Source organism: Macaca mulatta, chromosome 10, assembly GCF_049350105.2.
Source record: "Macaca mulatta isolate MMU2019108-1 chromosome 10, T2T-MMU8v2.0, whole genome shotgun sequence".
Taxonomy (NCBI): domain Eukaryota; kingdom Metazoa; phylum Chordata; class Mammalia; order Primates; family Cercopithecidae; genus Macaca; species Macaca mulatta.
In genome coordinates, this window is record NC_133415.1 from 92,864,835 (window position 1) to 92,883,746 (window position 18,912).

The 18,912-nt window shown below is 36.3% G+C and overlaps 1 long non-coding RNA gene across 1 annotated transcript; it reads left to right on the plus strand.

Annotated features, from left to right (window-relative positions):
- The first annotated feature begins 11,108 nt into the window (after positions 1-11,108).
- On the plus strand, positions 11,109-15,171 carry LOC144332248 (uncharacterized). The gene is made up of 3 exons (XR_013400150.1): positions 11,109-11,139; positions 12,898-12,993; positions 14,545-15,171. It is a non-coding gene; the product is annotated as an uncharacterized LOC144332248 (long non-coding RNA).
- The last annotated feature ends 3,741 nt before the right edge of the window (positions 15,172-18,912 follow it).

The following is an 18,912-nucleotide window of genomic DNA, read 5'->3' on the forward strand; positions in this document are numbered from 1 at the left end:
CAGTCTATGAAGGTAAACATTTTAGAGAAAATGTGGATTCCACAATTATTAGGAAAGATGTCAGAGGCAACCCCAGGTTCCCTCCCCTATACACACACACACACACACACACACACACACACACACACACACACACAGAGCAAACAAACAAGAAATAAAGGAATCAACAACAAATATGAGTTTGTCCTAGAATAGCTTTGAAATGAAGAATCTAAAGTTACCAGAATCAGAATGCTGGGGGTTGATATTGCTGAGGCTGGGCACCTGGATTTAAAAATATTTTATAATGTTTCATAATTTTTCTCTACACGGCCTAGTAAAGAGAAGAATGCCCTGGGCATTCAGTTGGTACCCCACAGGGACGACTACTCAAGAATTAGGGTTTGAGGTGAATCAGCTCTTACAAAGACTGATCTTCGTGAATGGACTGATTGCTCTCTGCTTGGATTAAGGTGATTTTTCCCTAAGCTAAATGCCTACCAGGTACACAGTTAGATCTTCTCTAGAAGAGTATAAAGCCATGCAGGGCCTTAATTATTATATTTTTTCAAACTCAATATCCATTATTTAATAAAATATAATTACTGGGCATATAGGGATAGAAGGACAAATAACTAATGATCAATACAGAGAGAGAGAAAGCAAGAGACTAGAAGCAGACCCATAGAAGAGACAAATATTGGAATTAATAGATAACAAATTTAAAAATGATTATGATTAATATGTACAGGAAATTAATTGGTAAGATCGATGCACAAAATACACATGGAGCATGGTGAAAATGTCAAACACTCTTGAGTCCAGTTGGAGTTCCAGAAAAGGAGGAGATGCAACACGTGACAAAGCAGTAAGGCAAAAAAAAAAAAAAAAAAAGAAATACACCAAAACACTCTCAACAAACACGCAAACACAAACACATTTTAAAGTGTACATTGAATACTTACCAAAATAGATTATAAAATCTTTCTCAATTTTTTTAAAAATTGAGATCTTAGAGTATGTTCTTTAGCCACAACAAAATTAAACTAAAAATAAATAACAGAAATCTTTCCAGAAAATACTCAACTATGTTTTTCCATTTGTTTGTGTCCTCCTTATTTCCTTGAGCAGTGGTGTGCAGTCCTCCTTAAACAGGTCCTTCACATCCCTTGTAAGCTGTATTCCTAGGTATTTTATTCTCTTTGTAGCAATTGTGAATGGGAGTTTATTCATGATTTGGTTCTCTGCTTGTCTATTATTGGTGTATAGCAATGCTTGTGATTTTTGCACATTGATTCTGTATCCTGAGACGTTGCTGAAGTTTCTTATCAGCTTAAGGAGATTTTTGGTTGAGATGATGGGGTTTTCTAAATACAAAACATGTCATCTGCAAACAGAAAATTTGACTTCCTATTTGAATAGTCTGCATTTCTTTCTCTTGTCTGACTGTCCTGCTCAGAACTTCCAATACTATGTTGAATAGGAGTAATGAGAGAGGGCATCCTGTCTTATGCCAGTTTTCAAAGGGAGTGCTTCCAGCTTTTGCCTATTCAATATGATATTGGCTAAAACATTACATCCTCATGGATAGGAAGAATCAATATGGTGAAAATGGCCATACTGCCTAAAGTAATTTATAGATTCAACGCTATTACCATCAAACTACCACTGACATTCTTCACAGAATTAGAAAAAGCTACTTTAAATTTCATATGGAATGAAAAAAAGAGCCCAGATAGCCAAGACAATCCTAAGCAAAAAGAACAAAGTTGGAGGCATCACGCTACCTGACTTCAAATTATTCTGCAAGACTACAGTAGCCAAAACAGCATGATATTGGTACCAAAACAGATATATAGACCAATGAAACGGAACAGAGACCTCAAAAATAACACCACACATCTACAACCATCTGATCTTTGACAAACCTGATAAAAACAAGGAATGGGGAAAGAATTCCCTATTTAATAAATGGTACTGGGAAAACTGGCTAGTCATATGCAGAAAACTGAAACTGGAGGGCTTCCTTACACCTTTTACAAAAATTAACCCAAGATGGATTAAAGACTTAAATATAAAACCCAAAACCATACAAATCCTAGAAGAAAAACTAGGCAATACCATTCAGAACATAGGCATGGGCAAAGACTTCATGACAGACACCAAAAGCAATTGCAACAAAAGCCAAAATTGACAAATGGGATCTAATTAAACTAAAGAGCTTCTGCACAGCAAAATAAGCTAGCATCAGAGTGAACAGGAAGCCTATAGAATGGGAGAAAATGTTTGCAATCTACCCATCTAACAAAGGTCTAATATTCAGAATCTACAAGAAACTTAAACAAATTTGTAAGAAAAAAAAACAAACAATCCCATTAAAAAGTGGGCAAAAGATATGGACGGACACTTCTCAAAAGAAGACATTTATGCAATCAACGAACATGAAGAAAAGCTCAACATAACTGATCATTAGAGAAATGCAAATCAAAACCACAGTGAGATACAATCTCAAGCAAATCAGAATGGTAATTATTAAAAAGTCAAGAAACAATAGATGCTGATGAGGCTGTGGAGAAATAGGAAAACACCTTTACACTTTTGGTAGGAATAGAAATTAGTCCAATCATTGTGGAAGACAGTGTGGCAAGTCCTCAAGGATCAAGAACCAGAAATACCATTTGACCCAGCAATTCCATTAATGGGTGTATATCCAAAGGAATATAAATTATTCTACTATAAAGACACATGTACATGTATGTTTATTGCAGCACTATTTACAATAGCAAAGACATCAAATGCTAATCAGTGATAGTCTGGATAAAGATAATGTGGTATATATATATATATAGATATACTATGACTATTTGGAATATAAATTATTCTACTATAAAGACACATGTACAAATATGTTTATTGCAGCACTATTTACAATAGCAAAGACCCAAATGCCCATCAGTAATAGACTGGATAAAGATAATGTGGTACGTATACACCATGGAATGCTATACAGCCATAAAAAAGAATGAGATCATGTCCTTTGCAGGAACATGGATGAAGCTGGAAGCCATCATCTTCAGCAAACTAACACAGAAACAGAAAACCAAACACTACATGTTCTCACTCATAAGTGGGAGTTGAACAGTGAGAACACATAGGATAAAACAAGGAAGATTAAAATATATTTTAAACTGAATAATAACAAAGACACATCATTTCAAATGCTCACAGGATATCCACCAATATAGATTATATATTATATATGATGAGTTCATAACAATTCTCAGTAAGTTTAAAATATTAGAAATTTTACATAGCATGTTCTGTAACACAACAATATTAAAAAATTAATAGCACAGAGATTTCTGAAAAAAACACTAAATATTTGAAATGTAAATATTATACTTCTAAATACATGATTCAAGTAAAAAGCAGCATAAAACATAACATATATTTAGAATTAAATGATATTGAAAACACAGCATGACAATATTTGTGGGATCTAACTAAATCTGTACTAGAGGGAAATTCATGGATTCAACTTCTTATATTGGCAAAGAAAAAAAGGATTTTCATTTCAGTGATCTGGTCAGGTGTTAAGAAACATCTGGAGGTTACATCACTCTTGATGGTGAAATGTAACCACGTATATTCAACATAATCCTGGAGAGCCTAGCCATGAGACTCCATATAGAAAACTCTAAAAGAAAATTTTAAATACTAAAACCTACAAGTGAGTTTAGTGATGTCATAGGATACAAAGTCAATACACACAAATCAATTGTATTTTATATAATAGCTGAGGACACATGGAAACAAAATTTAAGACCACGCCAGTCACAGTAGCACAGTAGCTTCAAGAAGAATGTAATATTGAGAAGAAAATTGACAAAATATGTGCAAGCCCTATATACTGAAAAACACTAAATAAATCTTGGTGGATTTAAGGCTGAAATTTTTAAGATGTCCGTTTTACTCAAGTTGATCTAGAGCTGATCTAGAGATTCAAACACAATCCCATTCAAAATCTCCACATGCCTATTTTACAGATATTTAAAATTTTATTTTTTAATTTATATGGAAAGTTGAAGAATAGCCAAAGTAATGTTGTAAAAGAATAACAAAGTTGGGGAGCTCCTTAATACCTTATTTGATTTCTAGATTTACTATAAAAATAGTTATCAAGATGGCATGATATTGATGTAAGCATAGATACATAAATCAATAGAATAGTGAGCCCAGAAATATATTAACACATATGAACTAAACTGATTTTCTACAATGATACCAAGGTGATTTAATGGGGGAAATGATAGTTTTTCAAGAAATGGTGCTGAAATAGTATCCACATGAAAAAAATCTCAAATTTTACTTCATCCTCTATGTAAAATCGCTCAAAATGGATCATATACCTATATAAAACCTAAAACTCAAAAGTTTTGAAGAAAATATAAGATAAAATCTTTAAGTACTTGAATTTGGCAAAAATTTCTTTGATAGAAAAAGGTTTACACTAACTCTAAAAGAAAATAAAATGATAAACTGGACCTCCTAAAAATTAGACTTCTTTTCAGAAAGTGCCATTAAAAGATAATGAAATGGCAAAGGCACAGACTGGAAGAAAATGTCTGTGATGTATATATCTGAGAAAGACAGAGTGAGGAGTACGAAAGATTAATTGGGGAGGAGAGACATGCTAGAGAACAAGAATTTGCTGAACACTTTTTATGTATCTGATACTGTGCTTAACTTTGTTTTTAAAGATAAGCTATTGGAGCTTAGAGAAGCTTTCCCAAAGTATAACAACTAAGGTATTCAGTCTTTCCTGCCAGTCTTTAACAGATGAGTCTCCCTTGGTCTCACTCAGAAATTACTAATAAGGGACCACGTTGGTACTTTAGTGTTTTTTTAAGGAAGACTGGAGGATGGGAAGCTGGGCATGGCTACATGTGAGATCTTGAAGACACTTATAGAAATCCTTTTCCTTCTTATTCTGTCCCTGAAACTGTGTGCATTTATAGTGGTTTTTATTCTTCCTATTTTGAGGTCTACCCTAAGCTATAAGCCGTAGGATAAGTCTATTCAATCTACAAAATCTAACTAGAGTTGGTAATTTTTTGGGGAGGACAGGGGACCAAGTCTCACTCTGTCGCCCAGGCTGGAGTGCAGTGACGTGATCTCAGTTCACCACAACCTCTGCCTCTGGCGTTCAAATGATTCTCCTGCCTCAGCCTCCCAAATAGCTGGGATTACAGGCACCTGGCACCACTCCCGACTAACTTTTGTATTTTTAGTAGAGACAGGGTTTAGCAATGTTGGCCAGGCTATACAGCCAATAATTTAATGCTAGATAATGTTTAGCCACTATATTTGAATTTCACCATTAATTTCCACTTTTTCCTTTTAAGTCTAAGGTGTGACTCCATAACAACAGATTTCGGTTTTGTCCTTCATTCTTGCTACTGGAAGTGTGAACCATGGCCCAATAGCATTGGCATCACCTGGGAGCTTATTAGAAATGGGAAAGTCAGGACCCACCCTATACCTACTTCATCAGAATCTTCAGTTTAATTAGGTCTCAGCTAATTCAAATACACATTAAAATTTGGGAACCCTTCTGTTTATGACCACACAGAAAAACAGGAAACAGGACAGCTTCCTGCTCCTGTAACTACAAAGGTATGAAAGCACATCCTTGGGATGTCTAGACTATAGTCTACCCCTCTACTGGACTTTACCACTTGTGGACCATGTAGAAAACTTTAGGCAGGTCGTTTAGCATCTCTCAGCCTCAACTTCCTAACTATAAACAGGATGACTACGTTGTCTTCATAGACTTGCTGTGAGGATTAAATGAGATAACATTCATAAAACACCGAAGGCAAATGCTGACATGGTGTTGGTTTTCAATATATGCAGTCTTTTCAAGTGGTCAATAAAGAATGATTCTATCTTTCATTAAATAAATAACAAAAGTCAGTGCCTCAAAGCCAATGCAAACCTTTGACATTTCCTCACATCAAGGAGCAGGATCATTTGCCTCTTTCTATGTGTTATTTTTTTCTTTGTGCAGTGGTCTCAGTCTATGAGTGGGGGCAGGCAGTGCTAGGAAGAGCCATTGCCTTTTAGATTGTGGCCTGCCTCCCATCCAAGTCCCCAAACAGCCTACTTAATAACAACAGCAATAACGGGGTTCATTATGCATGCAGCTCTGCAATCATTGCTGAGGAGAAAATTAGTTTGATGCCCTGAGCGACAGTTGAACTCTAGAAAGTGCCTAAATAAAATAAAAGACAAGGAAAATATATACATATACATAAATATAATAAAGAGTGCAATGAGAAAAGTTATGAAGAGGCCAATTTCAAAACTTACCCTTTTCCTGGTGCTGCTTGATTTTTTAGGAATGGTGTGTTGATTACTAAAAAGTCTGTATATTTAACCAAGAGTTGCCTTGTCTCTAGCATTGTACAGGTCCATGAGAGGTCTGGGAGGCTCAAGCATGTACACACATGCATATTTTTAAACAACACGGATGAATCTGGAAGCCATCATCCTCAGCAAACTAACACAGGAACAGAAAACAAAACACCACATGTTCTCACTCATAAGCGGGAGTTGAACAATGAGAACACATGGACACAGGGAGGGGAACAACACATACCGAAGCCAGTAGGGGCACGGGGGCGGATGGGAGGAAGAGCATTAGGGCAATTAGCTAATGCATGCGAGGCTTAAAACCTAGATGATGGGTTGTTAAGTGCAGCAAACCACCATGGCTCACCTATGCCTACATAACAAACCTACAAGTTCTGCACTTGTATCCTGGAATTAATAATAATAATAATAATAATAATAGGTTGCCTTCTATGAGACTGTAAAAAAAAAGTTTTTTGCCATTATTTTTGGTTTACAGAAGAGTTGCAAAGAAAGTACAGTGTTCTCATATAACCTTCACCTAGCTTCTAATATTAACATCTTCCATAACCACGGTAAATTTATCAAAACTAAGACATTAACATTCATAACTATTAACTAAGTTTAATAGGCATTCTTTGGATCTCCCCTGTTTGTTTTTTCTGGACCTGTATCTAATCCAAGACATATTGCATTAAGTAATGTTGCTTAGTCTTCTCCAGTCTAGAAGAGTTTCTGTCTTTCCTTGAATTTCATGACCTTGATGCTTTTGAAGAGTACCAGTCTGATATTTTGTATACTGTCCCTAATTTTGAGTTTATCTGATGTTTTCTCATGAACAGACTGAGGTTATTAATTTGGGGGATGAATACCACAGAGGTCATGTACCCTTCTGATATAGTTTGGATGTGAGTCCCTGCCCAAATTTCGTATTAGAATATAATCCCCGGTGTTAGAGGTGGGGCCTGGTGGGAATTGATCGGATCATGGGGGTAGATTTCTCATGAATAGTTTAGCACCATCCCCCTTGGTACTGTCCTAGGAGGACATAAGTGACTTCTCCTGAGATCTGGCCATTTAAAAAATGTGTAGCACCTCCCCTTCTGTCTTTTGCTCCTGCTCTGGCCATGTGATATGCCTGCTCCCCCTTTGCCTTCCACTACGATTGTAAGTTTATTGAGGCCTCCCCAGAAGCTGAGGAGATGTCAGAATCATGCTTCCTGTATAGCTTGTAGAACTGTGAGTCAATTAAATCTCTTCTCTTTATAAATTATCCAGTCTCAGGTATTTCTTTACAGCAAAGTGAGAACGGCCTAATACATCATCTCATCACATCTTATCAGTGGCATGTGATATTAAAATGTCTTATTACTGGTAAAATTAACCTTGTTTATGTAGTTAATGAGTGTCTCCAAATTTCCCTGCTGTAAAGTTATTATTTCCCCCTTTCTCTACCCTGTTATTAATATTTATAAGCAAGTTACTAAGTCTAGTTTACAGTTAAAGGGAGGAGAATTAAGTTCCACTTCTTGAAAGCAAGGTTATTAAAGAATTTTTGATCACGTGTTAAAAATCACCATAGTAATTAGTAAATTTTGGAGGCGATAATTTGAGCTGATACAAATATTCTGCTCTTCCTTAGAGTTCTACATGCTGCATTTTAGCATTTGTTGATAGATTGTCCCTTCAGCAACTAGTTCTGTGGCATTCCAACAGTGATTTTTACTTATTTCCCCACTTTTGCATTTATTAATTAGAATTATTTTGTAAGCCCAGGTGCAGTGGCTCATGCCTGTAATCCCAGCACTTTGGGAGCAGAGGCAGGTGGATCAATTCAGGTCGGCAGTTCAAGATCAGCCTGGCCAACATGATGAAACCCTGTCTCTACTAAAAATACAAAAATCACCAAGTATGGTGGTGGTGGGCGCCTGTAATCCCAGCTACCCGGAGGCTGAGGCAGGAGAATTGCTTGAGCCCAAAAGGCAGAGGTTGCGGTGAGCAGAGATCGTACCACTGCACTCCAGCCTGGACAACAGAGTGAAACTGTGTCTCAAAAAAAAAAAAAAAAAAAAAAAATTAATAGAATTATTTATAAGAAAGAAGCGTTCCTTCTCTTCCATTTATTTATTCAATTATTTATTTGTATCAATATGGATGTTTGAATTTTACTTTATTTTGGGGGTTATAATTCAATGCCAGCATTTTTTATTTTGTTGCTCCTATTATTCCAGCATTGGCCATTCGGAGCTCTTTCTGGTTGGCCCCTGCAACCCTTTGACATAATCCTATCCTTTTGTTCTTTGAACAGTTTTTAAATGTTCTGGCACTACGAGATGTTCCAGGCCTATATTGTAGTTCTGTTTTCCCAGCCATTTCTCTAAATGGCCCTAGTTCCTTTTACTGGAGAATGGTAATTAAAAACAAAGATCTGGGTGTAGAGTGAACATTTTAAATTGCTCAGTTATTGCATATATACTTAGGGCTGAGAATTCTACAACTTGTTTACATACCCATGCCTGGTTAAATTCTTACCACCCAGAGAAGGTAGCTGAAGGACAGTTTTCTTTCTCCCATATGGTATCTCTTTCTCCCAATAAGACCCTAGTCTGCATCCAGCTGTAGGCTAGTCTTCTCTGCATTGCGTCTTTCATTTTGGATTCATGGGCTTCTGTCTCCCCAGATTTGTAAATGTTCTTCCTTCTTTCTATAATGTCCTTTAAATCTCTGCCTCTTTTTTCTGTCCTGTCCCTTCAAAAGGAACCTGATGTAAATGACGAGTTGATGGGTGCTGACGAGTTGATGGGTGCAGCACACCAACATGGCACAAGTATACATATGTAACAAACCTGCACGTTATGCACATGTACCCTAGAACTTAAAGTATAATAAAAAAAAGAAAAAAAAAGAAAATGTGATAGATAGAGATTTATTACAGATACATAATACATATGATATATATGATATATCACATATATATCACAGATCTGTAATATGTATGATATATATAAGTCAAAATACACTGATGAAATCAAATACACCATTAAAGACATTTTCAATTTAAGATAGTTATCAAATATTGGGGTGAGTGGAAAAAAGTTTTCTTTCCAGCTTCATCAATGAGTCGGTCCTTGACTGAAAGAAGTGACCTGAGCTTTCCTAGGTATTAATTGTTTTTATCTATAATACAGAGATATTATTTAGAAAAGAATTTATAAAATTATCAAAGGAATTTTGTCCTTTAGGGAACCAAAGGATTTATATAGACTGTCTAAAAAACAATTAAAAAAAAACTGACAAAAAAAAGGAACAGACACACACACACACGCATACACACATGCACACACATGCATACTCTCACATATACACTTTCACTCACATGCAAATGCTCATATACACATGTGCACACACACACACACACAGACACACACACACATTAGAACCCTTTGTTTATGCTCCTGCCTCAACTCTTGTCACCAAATTACCTTCCAAAAATTAGGAGCATTTATTTGATATTTGCTGACTTCTGAGAGCGCTACTTCAAAGGGTAGGAGAAACACCAAACTGTATCATAAAAAGGATATGTGTATGGAACAGGGGCTTATGTGGAGTGAAGTCTCTGCTCAAGAAATTTTTGAGTGAGGCTTTCATGCTCAGTAAGAGTTCAGTAGGTATCAGAAGCATTGGAGTCATTCGTGAATTTATTCAATTACTAATTTATTCTTCCCCAAGTTATGAAGGGCTTAAAATGCACCAGATATTGCATAGGAGTCAGAATTGCAAAGATGTATAGAGGAATTCTCTTTTTTGTAGGGACTTACAGTCAAAGGGAAGTAAGCCTGAAAACCACTAAGTGACACGGTGGTCTTCCGGAAACTTGCAAAGACTCGGGGAAGGAGGGTAGACACTTGGGAGATGGGAGGTGTAATGAGACAAAACCTCTTATAAAGACAAGATGCATGTTTCAGAAATCGTTAGTTCACCAAGAGGCCATGACAGGATGGACTTTCTATTCAGAAGGAGTAAAAGAAAATAAGTCATACAGTTGATAAACACATGATTTGGTGAGGGCTTCCATTTAGGCGATGTTGTTGCCCTTCAATGATGATGACTTTTTTCTCTCTTCTGGGATTTTTTGTAGTTGTTTTAATATTCTGGTGAATTATCATGGCGATAGCAGCATTTTTGCCTTGTGTGATGCTTTAAATGTTATAATGTACACACACACACACACACACACACACACATATTCATACATATAATCCCTCCTACCTTTTTTTTCTAGTTTTTCCTTTTGCTTTGAAAACCATACACTTCTCCAGCATACTGTTAATACTACTTAAAAAGTATCTTAGCCATTTCTTTTTCAACTCTTAATTTCAGGGGTACAAGCGCAGGTTTGTTACTTAGGTAAACATGTCATGGGGGTTTGTTGTACAGATTATTTCATCACCGAGGTATTAACCCTAGTATCCATTAGTTGTTTTTTTTTCCTGATCCTCTCCCTCCTCCCACCCTCCACCTGCTGAAAGGTCCCGATGTGTGTTGTTCCCCTCCACGTGTCCATGTATTCTCATCATTTAGCTCGCACTTATAAATAAGAAGATGCACTATTTGGTTTTCTATTCCTGCGTTAGTTTGCTAAGGATAATGGCCATTATCTTAGCCATTTCAAAATAATGATTTAACCTCTCTCACCTCCATTGTCATTTTAGGAGAAACTATCAATTGGTGTCCTGCTGAGAAAAGGCATGTAGTAGTTCTAAGTTTTGAAAATTAAATGTTTAGGAACATATTTGTGTTACTATAACATTAATTTTACATTACATATCTTTGCAAAATGCTGAAATTTGCACTTATTTTAACCAGGCAGAAAACAGGTAGGACTGGATTTTTAAAAACTGTTTTTGGTGCTTTATTGAGAGTTATTTTCCCCCTTTCACCTTTATTTGATATGAATTTTGTTTCTTGTCTCAACCAAAAGGAAGCACGTTTTTCAAATTTATTTTCTTCTCTTCCCATACTTTCGCTCCTTGCAACCATGAACAGCATAGTTTTCTATATTTTTTTATTTTACAAAGAATTATCTTTTCCGTTAGGGTAAAGCAACTTGGATTCATTCATTAAAAGGAAAAGCAAAAATAAATAAAACACATTTTTAAAAAGCAAACAAAAAAGCACACAGCTTATTCTTGTCAAAACTTTATCGACACGGCTATTTTCTATTCTAGCATTTCAGGTTTTAGATTAAAAGTCTCAGATTAGATAAATTTTTGTTCCTCCCAAGGTGTCAACATATTTGTATTTAGATATTTTAAAAATTCTTGTAAGTTTTATTATTTTTAACAAAATGATTTTAGCATTTAAAAAAATCCTTATCATTAAGAAAGGTAAAGAATATAGACCATTAATTCTATTATTTTTATGTGCTTCTCAGTAAACCTCTGCAAATTACCAATACGGTTTCTCCCCCATATTATGGAAATGTCTTTTATTACGAATGTGGTTATTGTCTTTCTTTTCATTTTCCTAATCTTTCCAAGACTCTTTCCTCAGGAGAACCTATTATTTCTATTTTAGGTCTCCATTCTTTGTTCATTCTAAAATTTTCTTTCTTGCCATTTTTATCTCATTGTTCTCCTACTTTTTATTCTCAGATGCTTTCTCAAAATATCCTCTACGCTACTGATTCAACATCCCTACAATCTCAATTATACTCTTTTCTGTGCTCAATGTGAATATTGCTGGGATTTTAAAAAATGTTCACTAATCCTTAATTCAGTTTATCTCTAAAAATGTGTGTGTGGGTGAGTGTAGGGAAATGTGGGGAAAAGAAATAATTAAGGAACACACACTATCTCCTTAATTATTTCTTTTCCCTACATTTAAGGGTCATATCTTTCTACATATTTGGGTATAATAGTTTCTTAAAACTTTCTTTTCAATACTACAATTATTGTTAGTAGCTTACTTTTTTTTGAGATTTCTGAAACTTACCTTTTCTATCTATCGAGCCTTATACGTTCTCTTTACGTGTATGTTTATGTCTATATCTGCTTGTCTATTTGTGTATCTATCTTTGTGGAGAGAAAGACTTGGACAAGTTACTTACAAGGAAGTTATTGGACAGTTGTGATTTTTTGTGAAATACTGTCTATTTTCATCTTTGAAAATGTGATGATAACTGATATTATATACATATGAAATTTTTAAAAATTAATATAGGCATCAAAATGGTTTTACATTTATTAATTATTGGAATTTCTTCTTTAATACATTGCCTATTGATGTATTTTCCTATTTTTTTCTCTTGAGGCATTCATAATTTTATAGTTAATTGGCAAAACTTCTTTGCTTACCAAGAATATTAATACTTTTTCTGGAAAATGCCTAGCAAAGACTTTTTGTCCGTTTAAAAAATTTCCACTGTTTCTTGTTATTTATGATTTAATGACATTTCAGAACTTTAATATACTAATATCCATAAATCTCTTCCTTTTTCCTTAGAAAATACTTTCACAACTCAAGGCAATTTAAATATCCACTTGTGGGAACAGTGCTGAAGGCCTGGACTAGGATAGTAGCAATGGAGACAGACCAAAGGTCAGCATAACAGTCAACATTAAGGGGGTTGAATCAACAGCACATAGTGCCTGATTGGAAATACAGAGTAAATTATAGTGAGAAATGAGTTGCTGTTCAGGTTTCTATCTTGAATACATAGACAGATGATGGTCAGCAAGCAAGAAAACCGGCAGAACAATTTTAGAAACTAAGAAAATGTATTTCCAATGGAACTAATTAAATCAGAGTCAGTAAATAACATTCTAAGATATAGGAGGCTGATACAGTTTGGATTTGTGTCCCTGCCCAAATCTCATGTCGAATTATATCTCCAATGTTGGAGGAGAGGCCTGGTGGGAGATGATTGGATCATGGGGGTGGATTTCCCCTTTGCTGTTCTCATGACAGTGGGTTCTCATGAGATCTGGTTGTTTAAAAGTGTGTAGCACCTCCCCCTTTTCTCTTTTCCTCCTGCTCTGACCATGCAAGATATGTGACTGCTTACCCTTTCACCATGATTGAAAGTTTCCTGAGGCCTCCCCAGCCATGCTTTCTGTACAGCCCATGGAACTGTGCACCAATTAAAACTCTTTTTAGAATAAATTACCCAGTTTCAGGTATTTCTGTATAGTAGTGCATGAATGGACTAATACAGAGGCAGAAGCACATTTGCAGGCAGAAATGGGGAAAAAAAATATCGGAAGATAGGATAAGAGAAAGAGCTTAAGAATAAGAACGTGCAAATTTTTGTTGATTCTGGACTGGGGAGAGGTGATAATGGATTCAGATCCTGGGGGAATCTGGACAAGGATATGATCCAGAGATCAATGGGAAGGAGAAGAAAATTAATAAATTTGACTTAAGGGCTAGGCTCTATGTTGAGAAATGTAATATTTATGCTAGTATTTTTACAGAAAAAGCTGTTACCATTCTCAGTTTTGCAACCTGGTTCAGAGAAGCTAAGCCATAGGCCCCAAGCCATATGGACTATATGGTGGCATCTATTTAAACTCATATTTATTTGTTCTTAGCACTTTTGTTGCTGTCAGTATGCTACCTCTAAGTAGGACTTTGATTTCCTACAAAATTCACTATTACACATCCAGGTAGATGTGAATACATGCTGCATTAATGTCTGTCACCCACAGTTACTGCAGGGGAAGTTGGCATCACAGCATTGACAGCATGCCTACTATCTTTAGGTTAAAGTGGATATGTTATCATTACCCTATGCAAAAGAATCTGATCATTGCCCTGAAGACAATTTTGTTATCTCACATTGCATATGTGATCATTACCCTGAGGGCAGAGATGCAATCATTGGCCTATAGGAATACCTATCATTATGGCTTGGCAATTGGAAAAGTGATAATTAACTTGCACAAATAGATGGGATCATTGCACTACAGATAGAACTGTTATTGCATTTTCTGAAGAAATGCAATCTCTAGTGTGTAAAAGACAATGTGTTATCTACATTTATGGTAGAGATATGCTCCTTATATTGCCCATAATGATGATATCAACTGCATTTCAGGTGGAAATTAGGATTGTTGCATTGCTGATAAACTTGTTATAATTACATTGCAGAAAGAGATGCAATCATTCTCTTGCATATGGTGCATATGAAGATGGGATCATTACAGGAAAGGTGGAGGAGATGCAGTCATTATGCTCTATACACACCCATTTTCTTGGCCAGCGGCTGAAGATGGGATGCTTTCTTTGCTGGAAGACCTATTACCAGTTAGGTTGCAGAAGATGTGATCATCATCCTAAACAATAATTTAGAGTCCCATAACAATTTTAAGTGTGCTGTTCATGAAAATTTGAATACATTGTACTGGCAATGTAATGGAAGTGAGATGCCTCATGTCATGAGAAAATCTGACATAAATTCCTTAAGCAGGAGAGGCCATGTGGGTATGGAAGCCCTGAAGGGGAGCAAAAAACAGCCAGACCCTAGCTGTTCCAGTCATCCCAACTGAGGTGCCAGACTTGCGAATGAGGCCATCTTGCATCATTTAGGCCTAGGAGAGCTGCCAACTGACTGCAAACACATGAGTCAATCCAGCTAATACCACATGGAGCAGAGACAAGCCGCCCAGCTGAGCCCTGTCCAGATGATAGAATCATGAGCAAATAAGGTTGTTGTTCTTTTAAACCACTAAATTTTTGGGTGATTTGTTACACAGTAATAAATAACTGAAACAACTATGTACAGTTTAATGATCTGAAATCAATCCATAGCATTATTATAGCCTTTTTAACCAAATTGAAATGATAACTTCTTCATTTACAATGCAAATCAATTTAATGGCAATAGTTACAACTGCCCTGAAATGATCTAAAGCCTCATGAAGTTGATTTAATATATAGCTATCCAACATACTTAATCACATGTTCACAGTTGATGAATAGTGACTGAATCTCCATGAGCAAGATAATAGTAAGAGCTCTTCTTTTCTCTCTCTTTCTCTTTTATTCAGATGAATAATTTTACATTTACACTGAGAAAAAGTTAAAGTTGCAGCTCTGTTTTCACACTACCTGAGGGATCTTTGTAGGTTACATAAACCGTAAGCCTCCTGTGTAAGTTGAGGAAAAAATTCCCGATTCACAGTGTTATTGAGAGGATTAAATAAGATAATTTGTGCAAAGTCTTAACCATAGTTGCCAGCATTTAAACTTTAGCTCTTGTCCATGTCTCTAATGTATTGTAAAATGAGCTTACTCTTCAAAGGTTGATCTAAAAGAATATTTGTCAGACACAAAGACCAAGATTTGTCCCAGTTGTTGAACCCTGAGTATAACTCAATAGTATATTGGCAGTTTTTTTTTTTTCTGTTAAGTCTGGATCCATTCAATTAGTGATTTATTTCTTAATTTGTCAAACATTACATTAACAAAGTAACACCTTTTCTATCCATATTATACTGTGGTTACAAAAATGGATAAATTGTATTTGAATTAAAAAATTTAATTGCCACCAAAGAAGAAAAAAATAACTAGAGAAAAATTAAAGAGATATGTCAAGAAGGAATCAAGAGGCTGATAACATGAGATCTCTTCTAGCTTTGAAATATGTCTTGTGAAATGACTAAAATTTTAAAAAGCTAGGATCAAGTATTGGTGAGGAGATGAAGTAATTCTAAGTCTCATCCATTGCTAATGGGGTATACATTGGTTTAACTGGTTTGGAGGACTGTTTGGTAATGTCTAAATATTTATTAAAGTTAAACCTACTCCTAAGTCTTATGCCCCAGAAATTTCAAACTTAGGTAAATACCTAAGAGAAATAAGAGTATATGTCTTCCACAATATCTATACAAAAATGTGCATAGCAGCCATAGTCATCACTCCCTAAAACTGGAAATGACCCAAATGTCCATAAAAAGGGGAATGGATACATGTATCATTATATATTTATCTAATGGATTGCCATATAGCTGTAAGAATGAGCAACCCACTGATACATGCCACAATATCATGAATCACATAGACATTACGCTGCATGAAATAAGCCAAAATAAAAAATGTCTTATTTCACTTATATGAAGTTCTAGAATATGTAAACATTATTTATGATGACAGAAATTAAAATAGCAGTTCCCTTTGCATGGGGGGGTATTGATTATGAAAGTGTATGATAAAACATTGTACATTGGTGGAATGTTCTATATCTTGACCTGAGTGGTTACTAGGATATATGTCCACAAAAAAGTTATCAATCAATACTTAAGATTTGTGCCCTTTACAGTATGTGTGTTATATAGCCATTGAAAATAAATTGATAGATAAAAAGTAATGTCTTCTAGGTTCCATATGGAGAGGACTCCACCGTTAGGCATGCTGGAGATGTGCATAAATGTGTATGTTATCCACTGAGACACAGCTGCTGAAGCACCAGAAGATTAAAGGCACTTCTATTTGTTTCTTCTACCCAGCTGAAAGGACAGAACGCTTCTTCCACAGAACCAGGACAGCCCAGGGTAACGTAATCCTTCAACTGAAAGCTATGCTTCCTATTTTCTAACAAAGAGGCTAGCTCACGTTGACCACCCAGTTTTGGCCTGCCTGGCTTGCTTTTTATCCCGGCCTGGAGGACTTTCAGGGTTGAATATCCACTCAAGCCAAATCCCAAGAAGCATAACCTGCTATTAGACTCTTGTCACTCACCGGGTGAGGACTGTGCGGCTGCTCCAGTGCTTCCCCACTTGGGTCTTGTGACATACCCTGAGGCCAAGCCAAGCCCTGGCGGTTAGCTTCTACAGTCTTTCCTTAAAGAGAGCTCAGGGATGTCTGGACAGGACCTGGAGACAGTGCCCTGGGCCAGAGACCTCTGATCTCTAGGCCAGCAGAGTCACCATGCAGACAGATTTATGAGCCTTAGGCAAAAGAGCTAGCATTCCTGTGGCCATCTTTCTACCCCTTCCTTTCCACGTGACCATATCCTTGGCCAGATCTTCATGTCCTTAGATGGCTGTTGCCTTTGGGTAAATTGGCAATTAAGATACATAAGCACATTTATCATGGCCTTGTGGTTGCCCATCCTGAAGCCCTCAGGGTGGCAAGCTGCCTGACCCTCCTGCTATGAACTTAGTAGCTTTAAAACAGAGAGTATCTCTTCCGACCCAGCTGAAATTTCCTCCCCAGGGGACCTAGTTTTAGGATTAACATGCGGGAAAGTCTGCAGTTTTGTTTTCAGTGAGGGTAGTTGTGTTTTCAAGGAAAGAGGTAGCGCCTTACAGTCAGATTCGCCAGCTTTGTTTCTTTCATCAACCCTTTACTGGCTTTCTAAATTTTTTCAAGTAACTTTACCTCTCTGAGTTTCATTTACCTCATTACCTTTATCAAGTAAGATGACATATGCAAAGCCCTTCTCAAGCTACTGCAAAGTTCTAATTAATAGAAGAAATTGTAACTACTATCTGTGTTTGAAGTGGGATCATTTTTCTTATTTGGAATTTTCACCTATTAAAAATATGGATCCTTTACACCTGTATGCCTTTACTCTCCAAATTGATTCATTCCACTAGTTCTTCTATCTCATTACTAAGTTCAAATAATCATCTTCCTACAAATCACTCAGTTTAGATGCCTTGAAGGCCTGTTTGAATTCTTGCTCCTGTTCACACCGGACAGTCAATCATCAAGTCCTGTGGAACTTGTCCCTGGTCAGCATCAATTCTTCTCCATTCCTACTGCCATTCACCACACAGAGGCCCTCATCATCCCCTCCTGGGATGTCTATCCTTCCCTCAGAATCTTTTTCTTCTCTATTGATGCCATAGACAACTTCTCATCTCATATTCTCTAAACTCAACTTTCAGGATATCACACTCTTATTCCATAGATCAGACCTCTCAATGAGTTTCTCCTTCTTTCCAGCTCTTCATAACAACTCTGAAGATAGATTCAGTCCTTCTTTTTGGAATTGCCTCTTATTTCTTTTTCCTTCTGTGTCCATCATCAACCTCCCATTGGCAAAATGATCATGAACATTTGCTTGTGAATTCATTGCCATGGTTCATTGGTTCATGGGTGGGCACCTCACCAGAGATGAGTCAATTAGAATATTACCCTGAGAATCTGGAATCGTATTTAAGAAGGTACAGATCTGCCTAATGCTTTGTTGAATGAAGAAAATACAATGTCCCAAGGGTGGCAGCCATTTTTCTGCCCTATGAACTTAAAAATGCAGAAAATCTATCTGGCATGTGAAGGCAGAAGGATATCAATGTAAAAACAAGAGGAATAGAGATAAGTAGAGAGAGAATAGAGAGTGACTCCCCATGCTGCTTTTCTCTGAGGCCTAAATATTTTTATTTGTCATTGGTCTGTTTAAGATAAGTTATCCCCCCTTTTTTTTTAGACAAAGTCTCACTCTGTTGTCAGGCTGGAATGCAATGCCATGATCTCGGCTCACCACAATCTCTGCCTCCAGGGTTCAAGCGA